At 38.9% G+C, this 17,541-nt stretch overlaps 1 pseudogene; it reads left to right on the forward strand.

The window, feature by feature from the left end:
• Positions 1 to 10,446: 10,446 nt before the first annotated feature.
• The window catches only part of LOC127677245 (40S ribosomal protein S9-like), an 84,028-nt pseudogene continuing 76,933 nt past the window's right edge, over positions 10,447 to 17,541 (forward strand).

Here is a 17,541-nt window from a genome sequence, read left to right on the forward strand (position 1 = left end):
GAAAGAAAGAAAGAAATTAAAGACATTTTAGAATTTAAAAAATAAAGGTATAACATACCCAAACTTACAGGAGACAATGAAAGCAGTGCTAAGAATAAAACTCACAGTTCTAAGTGCCTCCAAAAAGAAACTGGAAAGACCATACACTAAAAGATTAACAGCACAGCTGAAAACTCTAGAACAAAAGAAGTAAATATACCCAAGAGGAGTAGACAGCAGGAAATAATCAAACTCAGGACTGAAATCAATCCAGTAGAAACAAAAGAACTACACAAAGAATCAATCAAACCAGTAGGTGGCTCTTTGAAAAAACCAACAAGACAGATAAACCCTTAGCCAAACTAAGCAGAGGGCACAGAGACAGTATCCAAATCAGCAAAATCAGAAATGAATAGGGAGATATAACAACAGATACTGAGGAAAATCAAAACATCATCAGATCCTACTATAAAAGCCTATGCTCAACAAAACTGGAAAATCTAGATGAAATGGACACATATGTAGACAGATACCAGGTACCAAAGTTAAATGAGGATCATATAAATTATCTAAACAATCCCATAACCGCTAAAGAAACTGAAGCAGTCATTAATAGTTTCACAACCAAAAAAAGCCAAGGACCAGATGGATTGAATGCACAGTTCTATCAGACCTTCAAATAAGGCCTAATACCAATACTCTTCAAACTATTCCACAAAATAGAAACAGATGGAACACTACACAACTCATTTTATGAAGCTACAATTACTCTGATACCTAACCACACAAAGATCCAATAAAGAAAGAGAACTTTAGACTTATATCTCTTATGAATCGATGAAAAAATACTCAATATAATTGTTGCTAACTGAATCCAAGAACACATCAAAATGATCATCCAACATGATCAAGTAGGCTTCATCCCATGGATGCAGAGATGATTTAATATACAGATACCCATCAATATTATCCACTATATGAACAAACTTAAAGAAAAAAGCCACATGATAATTTCATTAGATATTGAAAAGCATTTGACAAAATCAAATGTCTCTTCATGATAAAAATCTTGGAAAGATCAGGAATTCAAGGCCCATACCTAAACATAGTAAAAGCAATATACAGAAAACCAGTAGCCAACATCAAACTAAATGGAGAGAAACTTGAAGCAATCCCACTGAAATCAGAGACTAGACAAGGCTTTCAACTCTCCCTACCTGTTCAATAAGGTACTTGAAGTCCTAGCCGGAGCAATTAGACAACAAAAGGAGGTCAAAGTAATTCAAATTAGAAAGGAAGAAGTCAAAGTATCACTATTTGCAGATGATATGATCGTATATTTAAGTGACTCCAAAAACTCATCAGAGTACTCCTAATGTGATAAACAATTTCCACAGAGTGGTTGGATATAAAATTAACTCAAACAAGTCCGTAGCCTTTCTATACTCAAAGGTTAAACAGGCTGAGAATAACAATTATGACAGTAGTCATAAATAATATAAAATACCTTGGTGTAACTCTAACCAAGCAAGTGAAAGATCTGTATGAAAAGAAATTCAAGTCCCTGATGAAAGAAATTGAAGAAGATCTCAGAAGATGAAAAGATCTCCCATGCTCATGGATTAGAAGGATTAATATAATAAAAATGACCATCTTGCCTAAAGCAATCTACAGATTCAATGCAATTCTTATCAAAATTCTAACTCAATTCTTCATAGAGATAGAAAGAGCAATTTCCAAATTTATCTGCAATAACAAAAAACCCAGGATAGTGAAAACTCTTCTCAACAATAAAAGAACTTCTGGCAGGATCAGTATCCCAGACCACCTGTAGTACTAAACAGCAATAGTGATAAAAACTGCATGGTATTGGTTCAAGTAGATCAATGGAATGGAACTAAAGACCCAGAAATGAACCCTCACACCTTTGGTCACTTGATTTTTGACAAAAGAGCTAAAACCATCCAGTGGAAAAAGGACAGCATTTTCAACAAATGGTGCTGGATCAACTGGCAGTTAGCATGCAAAAGAATGCAAATCTCTCCATTCTTATCTCCTTGTACAAAGCTCAAGACCAAGTAGATCAAGGACCTCCACATAAAACCAGATACACTGAAACTAATAGAAAAGAAACTGGGGAAGAGCCTCAAGAACATGGACACAGAAGAAATTTTCCTGAACAGAACACCAATAGCTTATGTTCTAAGATCAAAAATTGACAAGTAGGACCTCATAAAATTACAAATTTTCTGTAAGTCAAAGGAAACTGTCAACAGGACAAAAATGCAACCGACAAATTGGGAAAAGATTGTTACCAACCCTACATCCGACAGAGGGCTAATATCTAATATTTACAAAGAACTCAAGAAATTAGACTTCAGAGAACCAAATAACCCTATTAAAAATGGGCTACAGAGCTAAACAAAGAATTTTCAATTGCAGAATATCAAATGGCTGAGAAGCACCTAAAGAAATGTTCAACATCCTTAGTCATCAGAGATATGTAAATCAAAACAATCCTGAGATTTCACCTCACACAAGTCAGAATGGCTAAAATCAAAACCTCAGGAGACAGCAAGTACTGGTGAGGATGTAGAGAAAGAGGAACACTTCTCCACTGCTGGTGGGATTGCAAGCTACTACAATCAGTTTGAAAATCAGTTTGGCGGTTCCTCAGAAAACTTGGCATAATACTACCAGAGGACCCGGCTATACCACTCCTGGGCATATACCCAGAGGATTCCCCAGCCTGTAATAAGGACACATGCTCCACTATGTTCATACCAGCCTTACTTATGATAGCCAGATGCTGTAAAGAACCCAGATGTCCCTCAATGGCAGAATGGATACAGAAAATGTGGTACATTTGCACAATGGAGTACGACTCAGCTATTAAAAACAATGAATTCATGAAAGTCTTAAACAAATGAATGGAACTAGAAAATATCATCCTAAGTGAGGTAACCCATTCACAAAAGAACACAGAGGATATGCATTCATTTATAAGCGGATATTAGCCCAGAAGCTAATCACCCAAGACACAACTCACAGATCAAATGAAGCTCAAGAAGAAGGAAGAACAAAGTATGGTTACTTTGGTCCTTCTTAGAAGTGGGGAACAAAATACCAACCAGAGGAGAAACAGAGACCAAATGTGGAACAGAGACCAAAATGAGGGAAAGACCATCCAGAGACTGCCCCTTCTAGGGATCCATCCCATATACTGTTACAAAACCCAGACAGTATTGTGGATGCTAATAAGTGCTTGCTGACAGGAGCCTGATATAGCTGTCACCTGGCAGACTCTACCAGTGCATGACAAATACAGAGGGGGACACTCTCAGCCAACCATTGATCTGAGCACAGGGTCCCCAATGGAGGAGCTAGATAAAGGACCAAAGGAGATGAAGGGGTTTTCAGCACCAAAGGAAGACCAACAATTTGAACTATTCAGTACCTCCAGAGCTCTTAGGGACTAAACTACCAACCAAAGAGTACACATGGAGGGACCCATGGCGCGAGATGCATATACAGCAGAGGGTATTCTTGTTGGACATCAAAAGGAGGAGAGGCCCTTGGTCCTGAGAAAGCTAGATGCCCCTGTATAGGGGAATGTCAGGACAGGGAAGTGGGAGTGTGTGGAATGTTGAGCAGAGGGAGGAAGGATGGGCTAGGGGCTTGGGGGTGGGGGCGAAGAACCAGGAAAGGGCACAACTTTTGAAATGTAAATAAAGAACATATCTAATAAAAATGATCTTAAGTGACATCAGGATGTATTAATAACTCTGGCTTGAGGTCCAGCCAAAGTTCCAGTCTCTTAGAAGATAAAAGATATTTTTAGAATATTGGGATCACTACAAATCTTCAGCTCTTCCATTATTTCTAGCCCCTTGGATAGTGAGTGCTCAGGGACTAATTATAAGCTGTTAACTGTGGACAAGGCATCAGGGCTAGCTCAGTCCCAGGAACAGCCTTGAGGAGAAAGACTATTCTTTATATGTTTTCCTCTGGCTCTTCTCAAACAAATTACCCACAATGCATTCTATATGTGCCAGGCCTTGGATGAGAGAGAAAGGATCATATAGTTGTTGTCAGTGTTGTTTGTGAGGATTACTGGCTTCCATCATTTGGGTCAGAATTAACACCAAGTTACCTCCACTTTTTCATGAATGTTGTGATTTCTTAACCATGGATATATTCCAAGGAAAAAAGAGAAATTGTCCTCAATTTAATGTTACACTTTGAAATTCAGTACTAAAACAGACTTGAAGTAGAGTGGGCTCTTCTATGTTTATTCATATTTTTTGCTAAATCCCAAAATTTTTGCTAAATCCCAAAATTGTTCATCCTACTTCTAGGTTTGGAAAATGAAAATGCCATTGCATATTTTTTTTAAAAAAATGTCATACAGCGATTTAGTTTTCCTGAAGTACTAGAGGTTAAATCTAGGGCATTAAACATATTACACAAGCATTCTGCTACATACCCTGTATTCTTTGTATTCCAATACAGTCTCGGCTTACATTGCCCAGGCTACCTTGAACACAATTTGCAGCAGGGAAAGACCTTGGTCTTGCAATTCTAAGGAACAAGGATTGCAGGAATATACCATTAGACATTCTTGTTTTCACTTCTAAATATTCATAGTAGTCTGAAAGAGCCAATCCTACTTCCCAGTGAGTCATGTATACTGCAAGGCAGTAATGTAAAGCTGAGAGTGAGCCACTTGGTTTTAGAGAAGAAACTCCAAAATGTGCTTACTTGGATATTAAGGAAGATAGGTAAATATGTTTCATGGTATTTTTTAGACACTAGGCATTAAAGTGCAATTTTTAATGACAGTAATACATTTTTTTTCTGATACAGCATTCAGTCATGCATGTTGACATAAGAATTCATAGTGATAATATAGAAAACAGATGAAAACAAAACATTTATGTAAAAAAAAACTTACACCTAATATTTTCTTTCTTTTTTTTTGGAGTGGTACAACTTTAAACAAAAACTCAAAATAGAGTTGGAAGCAAAATACATGTATGTATATTGACATTTTAAGCTTCCCTTGCTCTTAAAAGATAGATATTTTCTTTTTATTCATATAAACTCCTATTTCTCCAACTCATTATAAATGCAAGAACAGAAAATATGAGGCCAAACTACCTGGAGCCTTCATTGCTTGAAAATTCACCCAAGGCTCTTATTTCAACTATATTTGTATATTAAGCCAGAAAGAAATCACAAAGAAATTTGGTTATAAAGTCCAGTAATGACAACCCACCACAAATTACCAAATGTGAAATTCATTCTTAGGGATAAAAAGGTAACAATTTTTACCATTAAGTCAGTCTTTGAAACCTAAAGAGTTTAGATGGAAGTAACTGAGCTTAAAATACCATAAGTATATCATATCCCAAACATTCAAATGAATTTTACACTATTAGCTTTTCCTCCTATGTCATTTTAATGTTTCAATATAGCTTTTGATATGTGATCCTTATTTGTTGCGGGAAATATTAAAAAGCATATCATCATCCCACACTATATACACCTACTCTCTGGCTCTGGTCTCACCATCTGTAGGCTAGCCCAGCCTGCAGTCTTCCCTTCTCAGTTTGCTCAGAGACACTTCTACCTTCTCAGCCATCTATCCCCTGTGGCTAGTTGTCACAAATCCCCTTAACCCAGTGAATCAAAATGCTAGAAGCTTATAATTAATCAGTCAGATTTATATATATCAATACATTCTCAATTCACACGATGCCCACACAATAATTTCAGAGCCAATTGATAATGATACAAGCTGCCCACCTAGATTAGACAAGTTATTCCAATTGTTCTATGCTTTTGTGATGACATTCATAGCTACCTGTGGCCACTTAAAGCCACACGGAATCTGAATCATCTTCCTCCATCTTCCTTCTCTTTCTTCTCCTTCTCTCTCCCCTCTCCTCTTTCTCCCCCGAACACCAAGTTCCCTCCCACTGCTCAATCACCAACTCTAGCCTTTATTTTACAAGTTAAGGTGGAACGGAGGTTCAAGAAGTTACCTGGGTACATTATTCACACCTTGTCTGCAGCCCCTCCTGCCCCTCCTAGGAAAGCAGAATTAGCATCAAAATACAAACAGCACCAGGACGATCCATGACACTTACTAATATTTATTATTTTTGTTTTAGCAAAGTCAGTTTATTTTGAGTGTGTAAAGGAACTGTGGAGTCAGGCTGAGATTATGTCTCAGAGAGTAGAGTATTTGCTATGTAAAGGTGAAGAACTGAGTGCCCATGCAAGTCAGGTGGAGCAGCACACACATCTGTTACCCCAGGCTTAGAGTAAAAAGTCTGGAGAATTCCTACAATCAATTGGCTAGGAAGTCTAGCTGAATCAGAATGCTCCAGGTTCAGTGATGTACTTTGTCTCAAAAAATATGGCAAAAGATGATTGTAGACATCCATAGATTCTGGCTTCCACACTCAAGTACTCACATACAAGAACACTGACACCTACACACAGAAAGAGAAAGAGAGAGGAGAGGGAGAGGGAGAGAGGAGAGGGGAAAGGGAGAGGGAAAGGGAGAGAAAGAGGGAGACGGAGAGAGAGAAATACAGAGTGATTGAGTGATCCAAGTAGAAGATAATTATCTTTTACTTTCTCTGATTTAGTACATTTTTCAGGTAAAATTCAAAAGTTTCAAACTTGCAGGGAAGAATCATTAAAAGGCTTTAATTGAAACCTGTCACCCGTAAGCATCTTCACAGTGTAGGTTAACAATGACCTAAATGCACTTTCATCTGAAAACTGTTTGGAATGTAAATTAAATTGCTGTTCACATCTTAGTTCATAATGAAAATGTATTTTCTCTTCAAAATTCTGTCACTTCCAATACTCCACATGAATTTAATGAGGATACAATAAAGTTACAGATTACATTTGCCTTTATATTTACAAGTTTTTATGCAGTATTAGAAGTATGGGCCGAGGAGCCACATATATTGACTTAACTGTTGCTGTGAACCCAAGTTGTCTGGATTTCACAAATTAGAGATTTTTTTCAAACAGCATCCATTTAACTGTGTGCTAGCTGACCACCAAGATGAACTCAAATGATCCTTCCTGCCCCTGGAACTCACACTGTTACGTATGAGCCTTATTTGTTGTCCAAGGACTGTTCTGTAAAATGACTATAATAAATGAGAAGACTTGATGAGTGGAAAGGCAGGCTCATTGCTCTCCATCACTCATGACAGTGAGCATGAGCTACTGCTTTGCAGGATGTCCAGATTACCTCGCAGAGACTTCTAAAGAACAAGAGACCCAAGGATACACTGAAGGGCCCTAACTCTGAATCATTTTGTACAATCCAGTATCTCTCTGATAAACCTGAAAGTCCTTGAGCCACAACAAATAATAGAAGCATGAGCCAATAGCTCCCTGACTCACATCAGCACAGCTACGCAATCTTATTTCAGAATTTGGAGACACAGTGAGTAGGCAAACTTGATGGTTCAGCAGGCAAAGATGCATTCAGTCAAGTCTAATAATCTGCTTTGCAACCTGGTACCCACTTAGAACTCTTAAGCCAGATCTCTCCGGTTGTCCTCTAACCTCTACACATTATCCTGTGGCATTTACTCTGTCCTTCCCACTCTCACAAACACTATATATAAATATAAAGAGAAGACGAAAAAGTGCAAGGTAACCTTTTAACTTCTAAGAATTGCAGTGTGATTTTGTCATTGGAAAGTGTAGTATAAACCCATTTTGATGTGTGCCAAACAGAAAATGTCAGAAGAACCAGAATTTTCCTTTATCTTAAAAGCAAAGCAAAAGAAAACAAAAACCTTAATGTGTAATATTCTAGAAATTTCTTTGCTCAGAAGTGAGCAGAAAGCAAGAAAGCAACATAAAGAGACTATCTGCACCATAATGCCAGGGATGGCTCGGATGGAAAAGTCTTCCCTATTCAATCCTACTGGCACGAGTTTGGATCCCCAAAATTCACATAAGAACAATATCTGGCAGGGAAAGCATTACAATTCCACTGCATGCCCTAATGGAAGAGTAGAGGCACAGGAGGTGGTGAAGAAGTTTACCAGACAATGAAGGTAAGAGAAAAATGCAAGCTGTGGCACAAATTCTCTCTCTCTCTTTCTCTCTCTCTCTCTCTTTCTCTCACTCTCTCAATCTATCTCTATCTCTATCTCTATCTCTATCTCTATCTCTATCTCTATCTCTATCTCTATCTCTGTCTCTCACACATATGCACATACACATACATCATACAAAGAAACATTTTAATGAAAAATATAAATAAACTTATGCCATAAATTTATTGAAATGTATTTGTATATCTAGAAATTTAAATAACTTTAATATTTAACAATATTAATACCTATTTTTTCACTATTTTCTCTCAAAAAAGCAATGTTGTCAGTGATTTTGAGAGTAGTTCAGTAATAATTGTATTACTTTAAAAAAAAAAAAAACAAGACTTGCAAGAATCAAGCAAAATAAAAGTGGTATGATCCCCTGTAAATTTTCACAATGATTCCTTTATGGGTATTTTTTAATTAGCATCTCATTTAAACTAGGTTTCAGGACCATACATAATCCAAAGAACTATTGAGAATTTAACACCTTTTAAAACATGCAATGGAGATGTTTCTCAAGTTTCTGGAATATAACTAAGTTGAAATATGCTTGTACATTATGGTAAACTGTCCAGTGATAAAAAAAAAAAACATTGGAGAGATATCTCAATCATTAAAAACTTACTGGGTGTGGGAAAGTGTTTGTCCTAAATGAGATGCCTTTACCACACCGCTTCTTTCAAGGTTCAGAAAGCTAAGAGAAGGTGGGGATGATAAGACTGTCAGAGACAGAGGTGGCGACCATCTTCAGGAAACAGCATTTTCCAGACAGATATGAACTCACAGAGACTATAACAGCATGTACAAGACTTTTATAAGTTGAAGCCAGGAAAACTCCAACATTGAGAAGGGAACCTATACACAAAGTTTCTCCCCTATCCAAGAAGCTATTTGCAACTGATAGATGCTGAGGCAGGAAAAGTCAGTGTTCTTTTTTTTTTTTTTGTATATATATATATATATATATATATATATATATATATATATATATATATATATATATATATAATTTTCTATATTCTTTGTTTACACTCCAAATAATTTCCCCTTTCCTAGTTCCCCCTCCCCATATGTCCCATAAGCCTTCTTCTCTCCACCCATTCTCCAATCACCTCCCTCCTTTTTCTCTGTCCTGGTTCTCCCCTACAATGCTAGATCAAGCCTTTCCTGTATCAAGGCCCTCTCCTTACTTCTTCATGGGAGTCATTTGTTATGCTAATTGTGCCTTGGTTTTCAGAGCTTCTGGGCTAATTAATATCCACTTATCAGAGATTGCATTCCATGTGTGTTCTTTTGTGATTGGGTTCCTCACATAGGATGATATTTTCCAGTTCCAACCATTTTGCCTAAAAATTTCATGAATTCATTGTTTTTAATTGCTGAATAATATTCCATTGTGTAAATGTACCACATTTTCCGTATCCATTCCTCCATTGAGGGACATCTGGATTCTTTCCAGCCTCTGGCTACTATAAATAAGGCTGCTATGAACATAATGGAGCATGTGTCCTTATTGCATGCCTGGGAATCTCTGGTTATATGCCCAGGAGAGGTATAGCAGGGTCCTCTGGAAGTGTCATGTCCAGTTTTCTGAGGAACCGCCAGACTGATTTCCATGGGGTTGTACCATCTTGCAATCCCTCCAGCAGTGGAGGAGTGTTCCTCTTTCTCCACATCCTTGCCAACACCTGCTGTCTCCTGAATTTTTAATCTTAGCCATTCTGACTGGTGTGAGATGAAATCTCAGGGTTGTTTTGATTTGCATTTCCCTAGTGACTAATGACTAATTGAGCATTTCTTAAGGTACTTCTCGGCCATCCAAATTTCTTCAGGCGAAAATTATTTTTTTTTAGACCTTTACCCCATTTTAATAGGGTTATTTGGTTCCCTGAGGTCTAACTTCTTGAGTTCTTTGTATATATTGAATATTAGCCCTCTATCGGATGTAGGGTTGGTGAAGATCTTTTCCCAATTTGTTGGTTGCAGCTTTGTTCTTTGGTCACTGTTTTTTGCCTATAGAGCAATAGTGTTAAAAACTGCATGGTATTGGCACGGTGACAGGCAAGTGGACCAATGGAATAGAGTTGAAGACCCGGAAATGAATCCACACACCTATGGTCACTTGATCTTCAACAAAGGAGCAGAAAACATCCAGTGGAAAAAAGATAGCCTTTTCAACAAATGGTGTTGGTTCAATTGGAGTTCAGCATGCAGAAGAATGTGAATGATCCATTCTTATCTCCTTGTACTAAGCACAAATCCAAGTGAATCAAGGACTTCCATGTAAAACCAGACACACTGAAATTAATAGAAAAGAAACATGGGGAAAACCATGTCCTTGAGGACATGGGCACAGGTAAAAAGTTCCTGAACAGAACACCAATAGCTTATGCTCTAAGATCAAGAATTGACAAATGGGATCTCATAAAATTACAAAGTAATTACAAAGTAAGTCAGTGTTCTTCAATGGAGCGACTCTGCATATCAACCACATTCAAGGATAGGCCCCATCAGGGAGAACTGATCAACATATAACAAAAGCTGTGTGTGTGTGTGTGTGTGTGTGTTCCGTTGTTGTTGTTTATTTGCTTTGTGTGGGTTTTGTGGGGGTTTTGGAGAGAAAGCATGAAGGTGGAAGGGTAGATATGTGGAAGATGATGTATTTGGGGTAATGGGGAGGAAAATACAGTATGGTGAAAATATATTTCATGCAATTCTCAAAAAAATTAAAAGGTAGTTTTTTAAATTAAAGTTTTTGTTTCTGAGTATAACACATTGTATTTGGTCACCAGATCTAGGTTGTTGTTTTTTGTTTTTTGTTTTAAGAAGAAAGAAGAAAAAGCTAATGCATGGTATGATCTTAGTGTGGGGAAAAGAAGCAGCAGGCTCACTGGCCAGTTAGCAGAGTTTACTTATTTACCTCCAGGACAGTAAAAGAAGCTGTCCTGGTAAATAAAATGGATATTTCCCAAGTAACAGCTCTTGAGGAATAGTCCTCTGGTTGCCACAATCAGGTGCACACACACATGCTCTACATAGATCACGCGCGCGCGCGCGCGCGCGCGCGCACACACACACACACACACACACACACACACACACACACATACCATTGTGAAAATAGCATCACAGGCCCACACACACATACACACATCCCACATATTCACACACACATATATGTACAATACCCTCATTTGCTCTCGTGCCCACAATGCCTCTACGTGCACACTCCCCACACACATGCATGCCCTCCTACATGCTCACATACTGCCAAAGACAAACCACTACACATGCACACTTAACCCCCACATGCACACATAAACACATGGACACATTAAAAAACATATACACACATTCCCTCCCACATGCACATATACCCTTCCACACCCACCTGCGCACACACAAAATAAGCACATGTGTATATACGGTAGTGCTGGTAATCTTTGGACTATACTTTTGCACTGAATGCTAAGCTTCAAAGCTCACAATATTCAAAAAATCGTGCATCTTCTATAATAATTTTAAATTCAGAAACAGGTGCAGTATAGTACTGTATATAATAATATAAACATGAATTTATTTTTAATGTATTTTGTAAAAAAAATGACAGTTATACCTAGTATTTCTTTTTTGCTTTATGTTTTGGGATTTTTCTCTCTGACTGGTATTCACATATCCTAATTATGGTGTTATTCTTCTATTTATTGTTTTAGTACACAATGAAACTTGACGTTCATGGTAATTTTGGAAAAGGGAAAACAAATTTAGAAACTGTAAAGAGCCCCCCCTTCAGAGCTGAATCTAGAAAAGCAGAACAAGATGAGGGTCAGGCTCCTCTGAAGACACCTCCCCACAGAGTTGCCAAGTGGCATGTGCAACCATTCCTGGCTCCAAAAAGTACTCTTGAGCTCAGTTTTATAAGAACAACAGAGCTGCTGCTGGAGAGGCCTGTGACAAATGTCATGGCTCTCATTGACTTGTCAGTGTTGAATAGCAGGATTCTTATCCCAAGCTTTATTGAATAGCATTCAAATATGCTTTATCAAATAACTTTCATCTCTAAATTTCATTAAGTTACATGAATTCAGATATTAATTAACCTTAAGACTGAGTATAATCTTATTTCTTAACTATTTACATTAGCTCTAATTCTCTTACATAATTTTGTCATGAATATTGAGTTCATTCATTTTTAGAAATTGACTTCATCACATATTAATTTCTCCAAATTTTTCTAGTTTTCATAGCTCATCTCTAGTAACATCAGTTTGTTGCTGGATGTAACAAATGATATGAGGGTCATCAATCCCACAAATCCATCATAAAAAACAAATTTTAAGTGCCATCAGGACCAACACCACAGAGTTAGCCAGGCCAGGTACAGGGTCTGCTCTCTTTAGTGCTAAGGCCAATGATGGGGCAGGGCTATCTCTCTAGCTCCCATGGCCCCAGGCAGGCTCTCCAGGCTATTACTCAAAATGGGCAGGAGTGGGGAGGATACCATCCCTGTGGCCACAGAATCTGGTACCAGGCAAGTGGCAGGACGAGCTCTCCTGCACTCTCACTCTCCTGGATGGCTCACTTGAGCCCCTTCAACCAGGGCCAGCAATGCTGTGGTACCCAGGCAAGCTGCAGGTACCATTCTCTAGAGTGCTACAACTGGTGAGAGGCAGGGCCAGCTTATCTGCTCTCAGGTCTCCAGGTCCAGCTTTCCCTACTACCTCAGGTGGCTAGGGGTGAGGGGGCAGAGGGCATCTCCCTTCTGCCTAGGCCACCTCCCACCAGATGAGTGGTGGGGCCAGCATACTCACGGGCACCACACACTCACACACACACACACACACACACACACACACACACACACCACCCCTGCCACCAGTGCCAGCTCCACAATACTGCCTAGAAAATATGCAGGGCCTGCTCTCTGTAATAGGGTGCTACAGCTGTCTAAGGGCAGGATCAACTCTGCCAATCTCATGACCCAGGGCTAACTTGCCTGACTGCTGCAGGTGGTGAGGAACAAAGGAGATACCAGATGAGTGATGAGTCAGATGAGTGTCAGGACTGGGTCTTACTCTTGGGCTCTGGGCTGGTTCACCTGTGCTGCTGCCATCAGGGTCAGCACTGCTACACTGCCCAAGCAAGGAGAAATTCCTGCCCCCCCCCCAAGTGTTGCAGTGTGTGTGTGTCAGTACTCACTCTCCTAAGCTCATGACCCTGTTGGGACCTTTCCCAACTGGAGAGGTAAAGGGGGTGTCACGTCTGCTCCTGTGCCTAAACATGGTAGATGAGTTCCAGGGTCAGCTCTCCCATTCTCACACCATTGAAGTCAACTCACACACACACACACACACACACACACACACCTCTGCCATGAGCCAGCTCTACTATTCTACCTGGACAAGGTGCAGGGCATGCCTACCCGAGTGCTATCACTGGTGAGAGAAGGGCTACTATCTTTTCTGCCCATGACTGATATAAGAACACCACCAATAACAAGGTATCTCTTTGCCCATCACCAGGGTGTATATGTTGGTAATATTAATGAGAACATTTATTGAAAGACACCTCCCTCCTTACATGGACCATTCTAGAAAGAGATCTCAAATCTGAGTCATAATCTTTCTCTTTTATTTATTCTCTGAGAGTTTTATATATGTATACAAAGAAGAGTTTTAAGAATTTGTTGTATGTGTATGGCTATATTTTCTCATTGATATCTGTGCATCTTACATGTCTGCAACCACCAGAGGCCAGAAAAGTTGGGTTAATCCCTTGACACAAATAACTGCAGCCATTTCAGCCTTTAAAGCACTTAAATAAAGAAAGTCTACAATATTGTTCAAGCCATAATATAGTTTATTTCTTTCAACTATGGGTCAGCTAAAATGCACAGCCTTGGGGGAATCTTTATCCACCTGATTTAATAAACTAAGAGGCAGGGTGGGAAAAGTCTTAAGTGTCTAATTCCTTAGAGGTATTATACTTTCAACTTTAACTAACCTTACAACTATTTTCAAGTACCCATTAGTTTTAGAAAAATATTACACTAAAAGAAAAAAGTGAATACACAGCATAGAGCTCATATTTACTCCCAGATTATCAACTGAAACACATGCAGAGATTTCATCTCTTACACTGGTATGTGCCCTTATTGCACCTGGGAGCCTCTATTGCTATATCATTACTAATGAGAGTGTTTTATTGAGAAGCCATTCACTCCTGCTGTGCATTCCATATTTAAGAAATGCATGATAGGTTTCTGCCCCAAAGTATCCCATGGATAGTTGCAAGTACAAACATTCCCTTTGCCGTGCTGCCTCATCCTCCTCATGACAACATCCATGACTGCAGACTGTCTTCATAGTTTTATCTATCTCAGAGTATAATGGACTTGGAAGGATACAGATGTAGCATTTCATGATTGACTTTTTGTTTTACTTGACAACTTTTAACGTTTCTAGGTGTCTAATCTCATCAGAGCACACTTCAATTCTAGTGCTAAGTAATATTCCATTATTTGAATACATCAGAGTTTATCTATTTAATCACTGTACAATATTGGTTTGGCATTCAAATGTTGGTAGTTACAAATAATTGTGTTGTGAATATTTATCTGTGTCTTCATGTTGACCTAATTTTTCAACTCTGTTAAGTAAATACTAAGAAAAATGATAATGAGTCAATAACATGGGAAGAAACAAAAGTATTTAGCACATTTCCTCATCATATCTGGGCCACTCTAGTGAAAATGTTACATCAGAAACATAGAGAAGCATGTTTATGTTGTGTGTGTGTGTGTCAGCTGTGGTAGGTGTGCTCCAAATCCTCCCTCAGATTGTCCAGGCACACACTGAACTGGAAGAATAAAGCAGAGCCCTAAAAGGGTGGGGTTTTCTGGATCCCAGTCAGTCTGGGAGAGTGTGCAGGGAGGGTTGGACTCAGGTGCTTTTCTTAGACGATCTTAGCTTGTGATCAAACACTTTATTTGAGGTGGGCTTGTACAGACTTATCTTATTCAGGATGACCAAGGCCTGTATATGAACCTTGGAAACTGAAAAGAAATATTCAGATGGACTGTAAATCATTGGTTAGAGTATAAAGTACTGGGCTTTCCCCCAAATCCCACGTGCTTGCTGGGATTCTTATTGGAAAAAAGAAGGTTGAACTTGTAGGTTTGCCAAGGACTATATGACATTCCTCAGGTAGATGATTTTGGGTTGTACTCCCCAAATCAGGAAGAAAGGAGGGACGCCCACTAAGAAAAGGGAGTCCTCAGAGTAGCTATCTGGACATGGTAAACTACAACCTTAAGTAGTAAGGTGCCAAATGCTTTCATCTTTCAGAATTTATTGGATGACAATAAATTTATAAGGGTCAGTGGTTCTACTGACAGAAAGTTGTTACAGAATGCCACCTACGCGAATATTTCTTTAACCTTAATTTAGAGTCTTTTATTCTGATCTTTTCTACTAATATGAATTTTCAGACTATGCATCACACAGTAAATATAGCTATATGCTTATGCATATAACTCATTTACAGTATAGATAAAGAATGTGAAGAGCGAGAGGTCCCAGGATTTAGCTGAGAGTTTGCATTAATAATATAACAAATTAGCCTAGTCGTCAGATTCAGCATCTCCCGGAGCTCAGGAATCTGGATTTGAAAGTGAATCTATATATCCAAGTGATGCAGGAAGGTAACTAACCATCCATCATCAGCACAGAGAGGACAGTCAGCACAGGTGAGACCTGCCCTGCAGCTCAGAGGATCCCATCCAGAACCCTCTGGCAGAAGCCCTCTGGTTTCTGTCTCCAGCTTGGGACCATCCTCTGCCACAGCACATCATACCCAAGTAGATCAGGGAGGTAGCTAACCACAGAGGAGTGGGGAGAGGCCTGACAACACAGATAGAACCACCCCCACAGCTCAAAGGACCCTGTCCGGAACCCTCTGGCAGAAGCCCTCCAGTTTCTGTCTCTGACTTAGGACTGTCCTCTGCCACAGTGCGCCATCTCCAAGTGGCACAGGAAAGTAGCTATCCACCCAGCAGTGCAGAGAGGGCAGTCAGCACAGGTGAGACCTGCCCTGCTGTTCACAAGAAACAGCCAGAAACCCTGAGGACACAAGAACCTAGAGAATTCTGGGACAGGACTCTTCTGTTCTCTGCCTGAGCCCAGAACTGATTGGGGCCACAGAGCTATATACCCAAAAACACCACAAGAGAGCAGGTCTCACAGGAGTACCTATATACCTATGTACCAGAGAGAATGGGTCTCCCAGGAGCACAGATACAAAGGCTTGCATGACAGACAAGCCACAATCAGAGACAGCAATACCAGCTAACACCAGAGATAACCAGATGGCAAAAAGCAAACACAAGAACAATACCAGAAGAAACCAAGGAAACATGGCACCATCTGAACTGAGTCCTCCCACAACAGCAAGTCCTAGTTACCCCAACACACCAGAAGAGCAAGATTTGGATGTAAAATTACATCCATTGGTGCTGATAGAGGATTTCAAGAAGGACATAAATAACTCCCTTAAAGTGGAGGCCCTAGGGAGTTTAGAGGTCTGGTGGGGTGGATGGTGGAGCCAGGGGGTGGGGAGGAGGTATGGGATGTGGAACAGTCAGAAGGTGGACCAGCGTTGTTAAAATATTTAGTGTATAAAAGTAAATTAATTAATTAATAAAAACAAAAAACCCCAACTGTTTCATATAATACTAAGAAACAGAGTAGCACTATACCCTTGTCTGAAAAACTTTGGAGCCCCACTAACAACTACATAAAGTTCCCGCTACTCTTTGTTTTTTTAGGCATCTGTGCCATTAAATGGCCCAGTTGAATTTTCTCACTCTAGCCTACATAGAGTATGTGGCTCATGCAATAATTCAGTCTCTTAATAATATGTGGTATGAGCCTCTTTCCATATATTTTTTGCTATCTATCTATTACTATCTATGACGAAAGTATGTAATATATTTTAATTAACTGTTTTTTCTTGTTGGGTTTAAGAATTCTATTTTTATTTTCAGTAACCATCTTTGTATCATACATTTTACAAATATCTTCTGTTGTTTCACTAGACTTTTTTAATTTAATACTTTTTCTTATTCTTTTAAAGAGAGTGTGAAATAGTTATTTGAGAATCATAGATTACTATGATATCTCAGTAATACATACATACATAGATATCTATGAGATCATAGATTATTATTTATCTCATTTATATTAAAACAAGTTAAGTTTTAGAAACCTGGGACTAGCACATAATGGCCTTTTTTAAACAAATTAACACTGCTGTAGTTGTCCCTTACATGCAGCTTTTACTGTTTACACTACATCAAAACATTTCACATAATATAATTCTCATGAGATGTAAGACAAATGAAATTTGATAAGTTTGT

The sequence above is a fragment of the Apodemus sylvaticus genome, chromosome 2 (genome assembly GCF_947179515.1).
Source record: "Apodemus sylvaticus chromosome 2, mApoSyl1.1, whole genome shotgun sequence".
Classification (NCBI taxonomy): Eukaryota; Metazoa; Chordata; class Mammalia; order Rodentia; family Muridae; genus Apodemus; species Apodemus sylvaticus.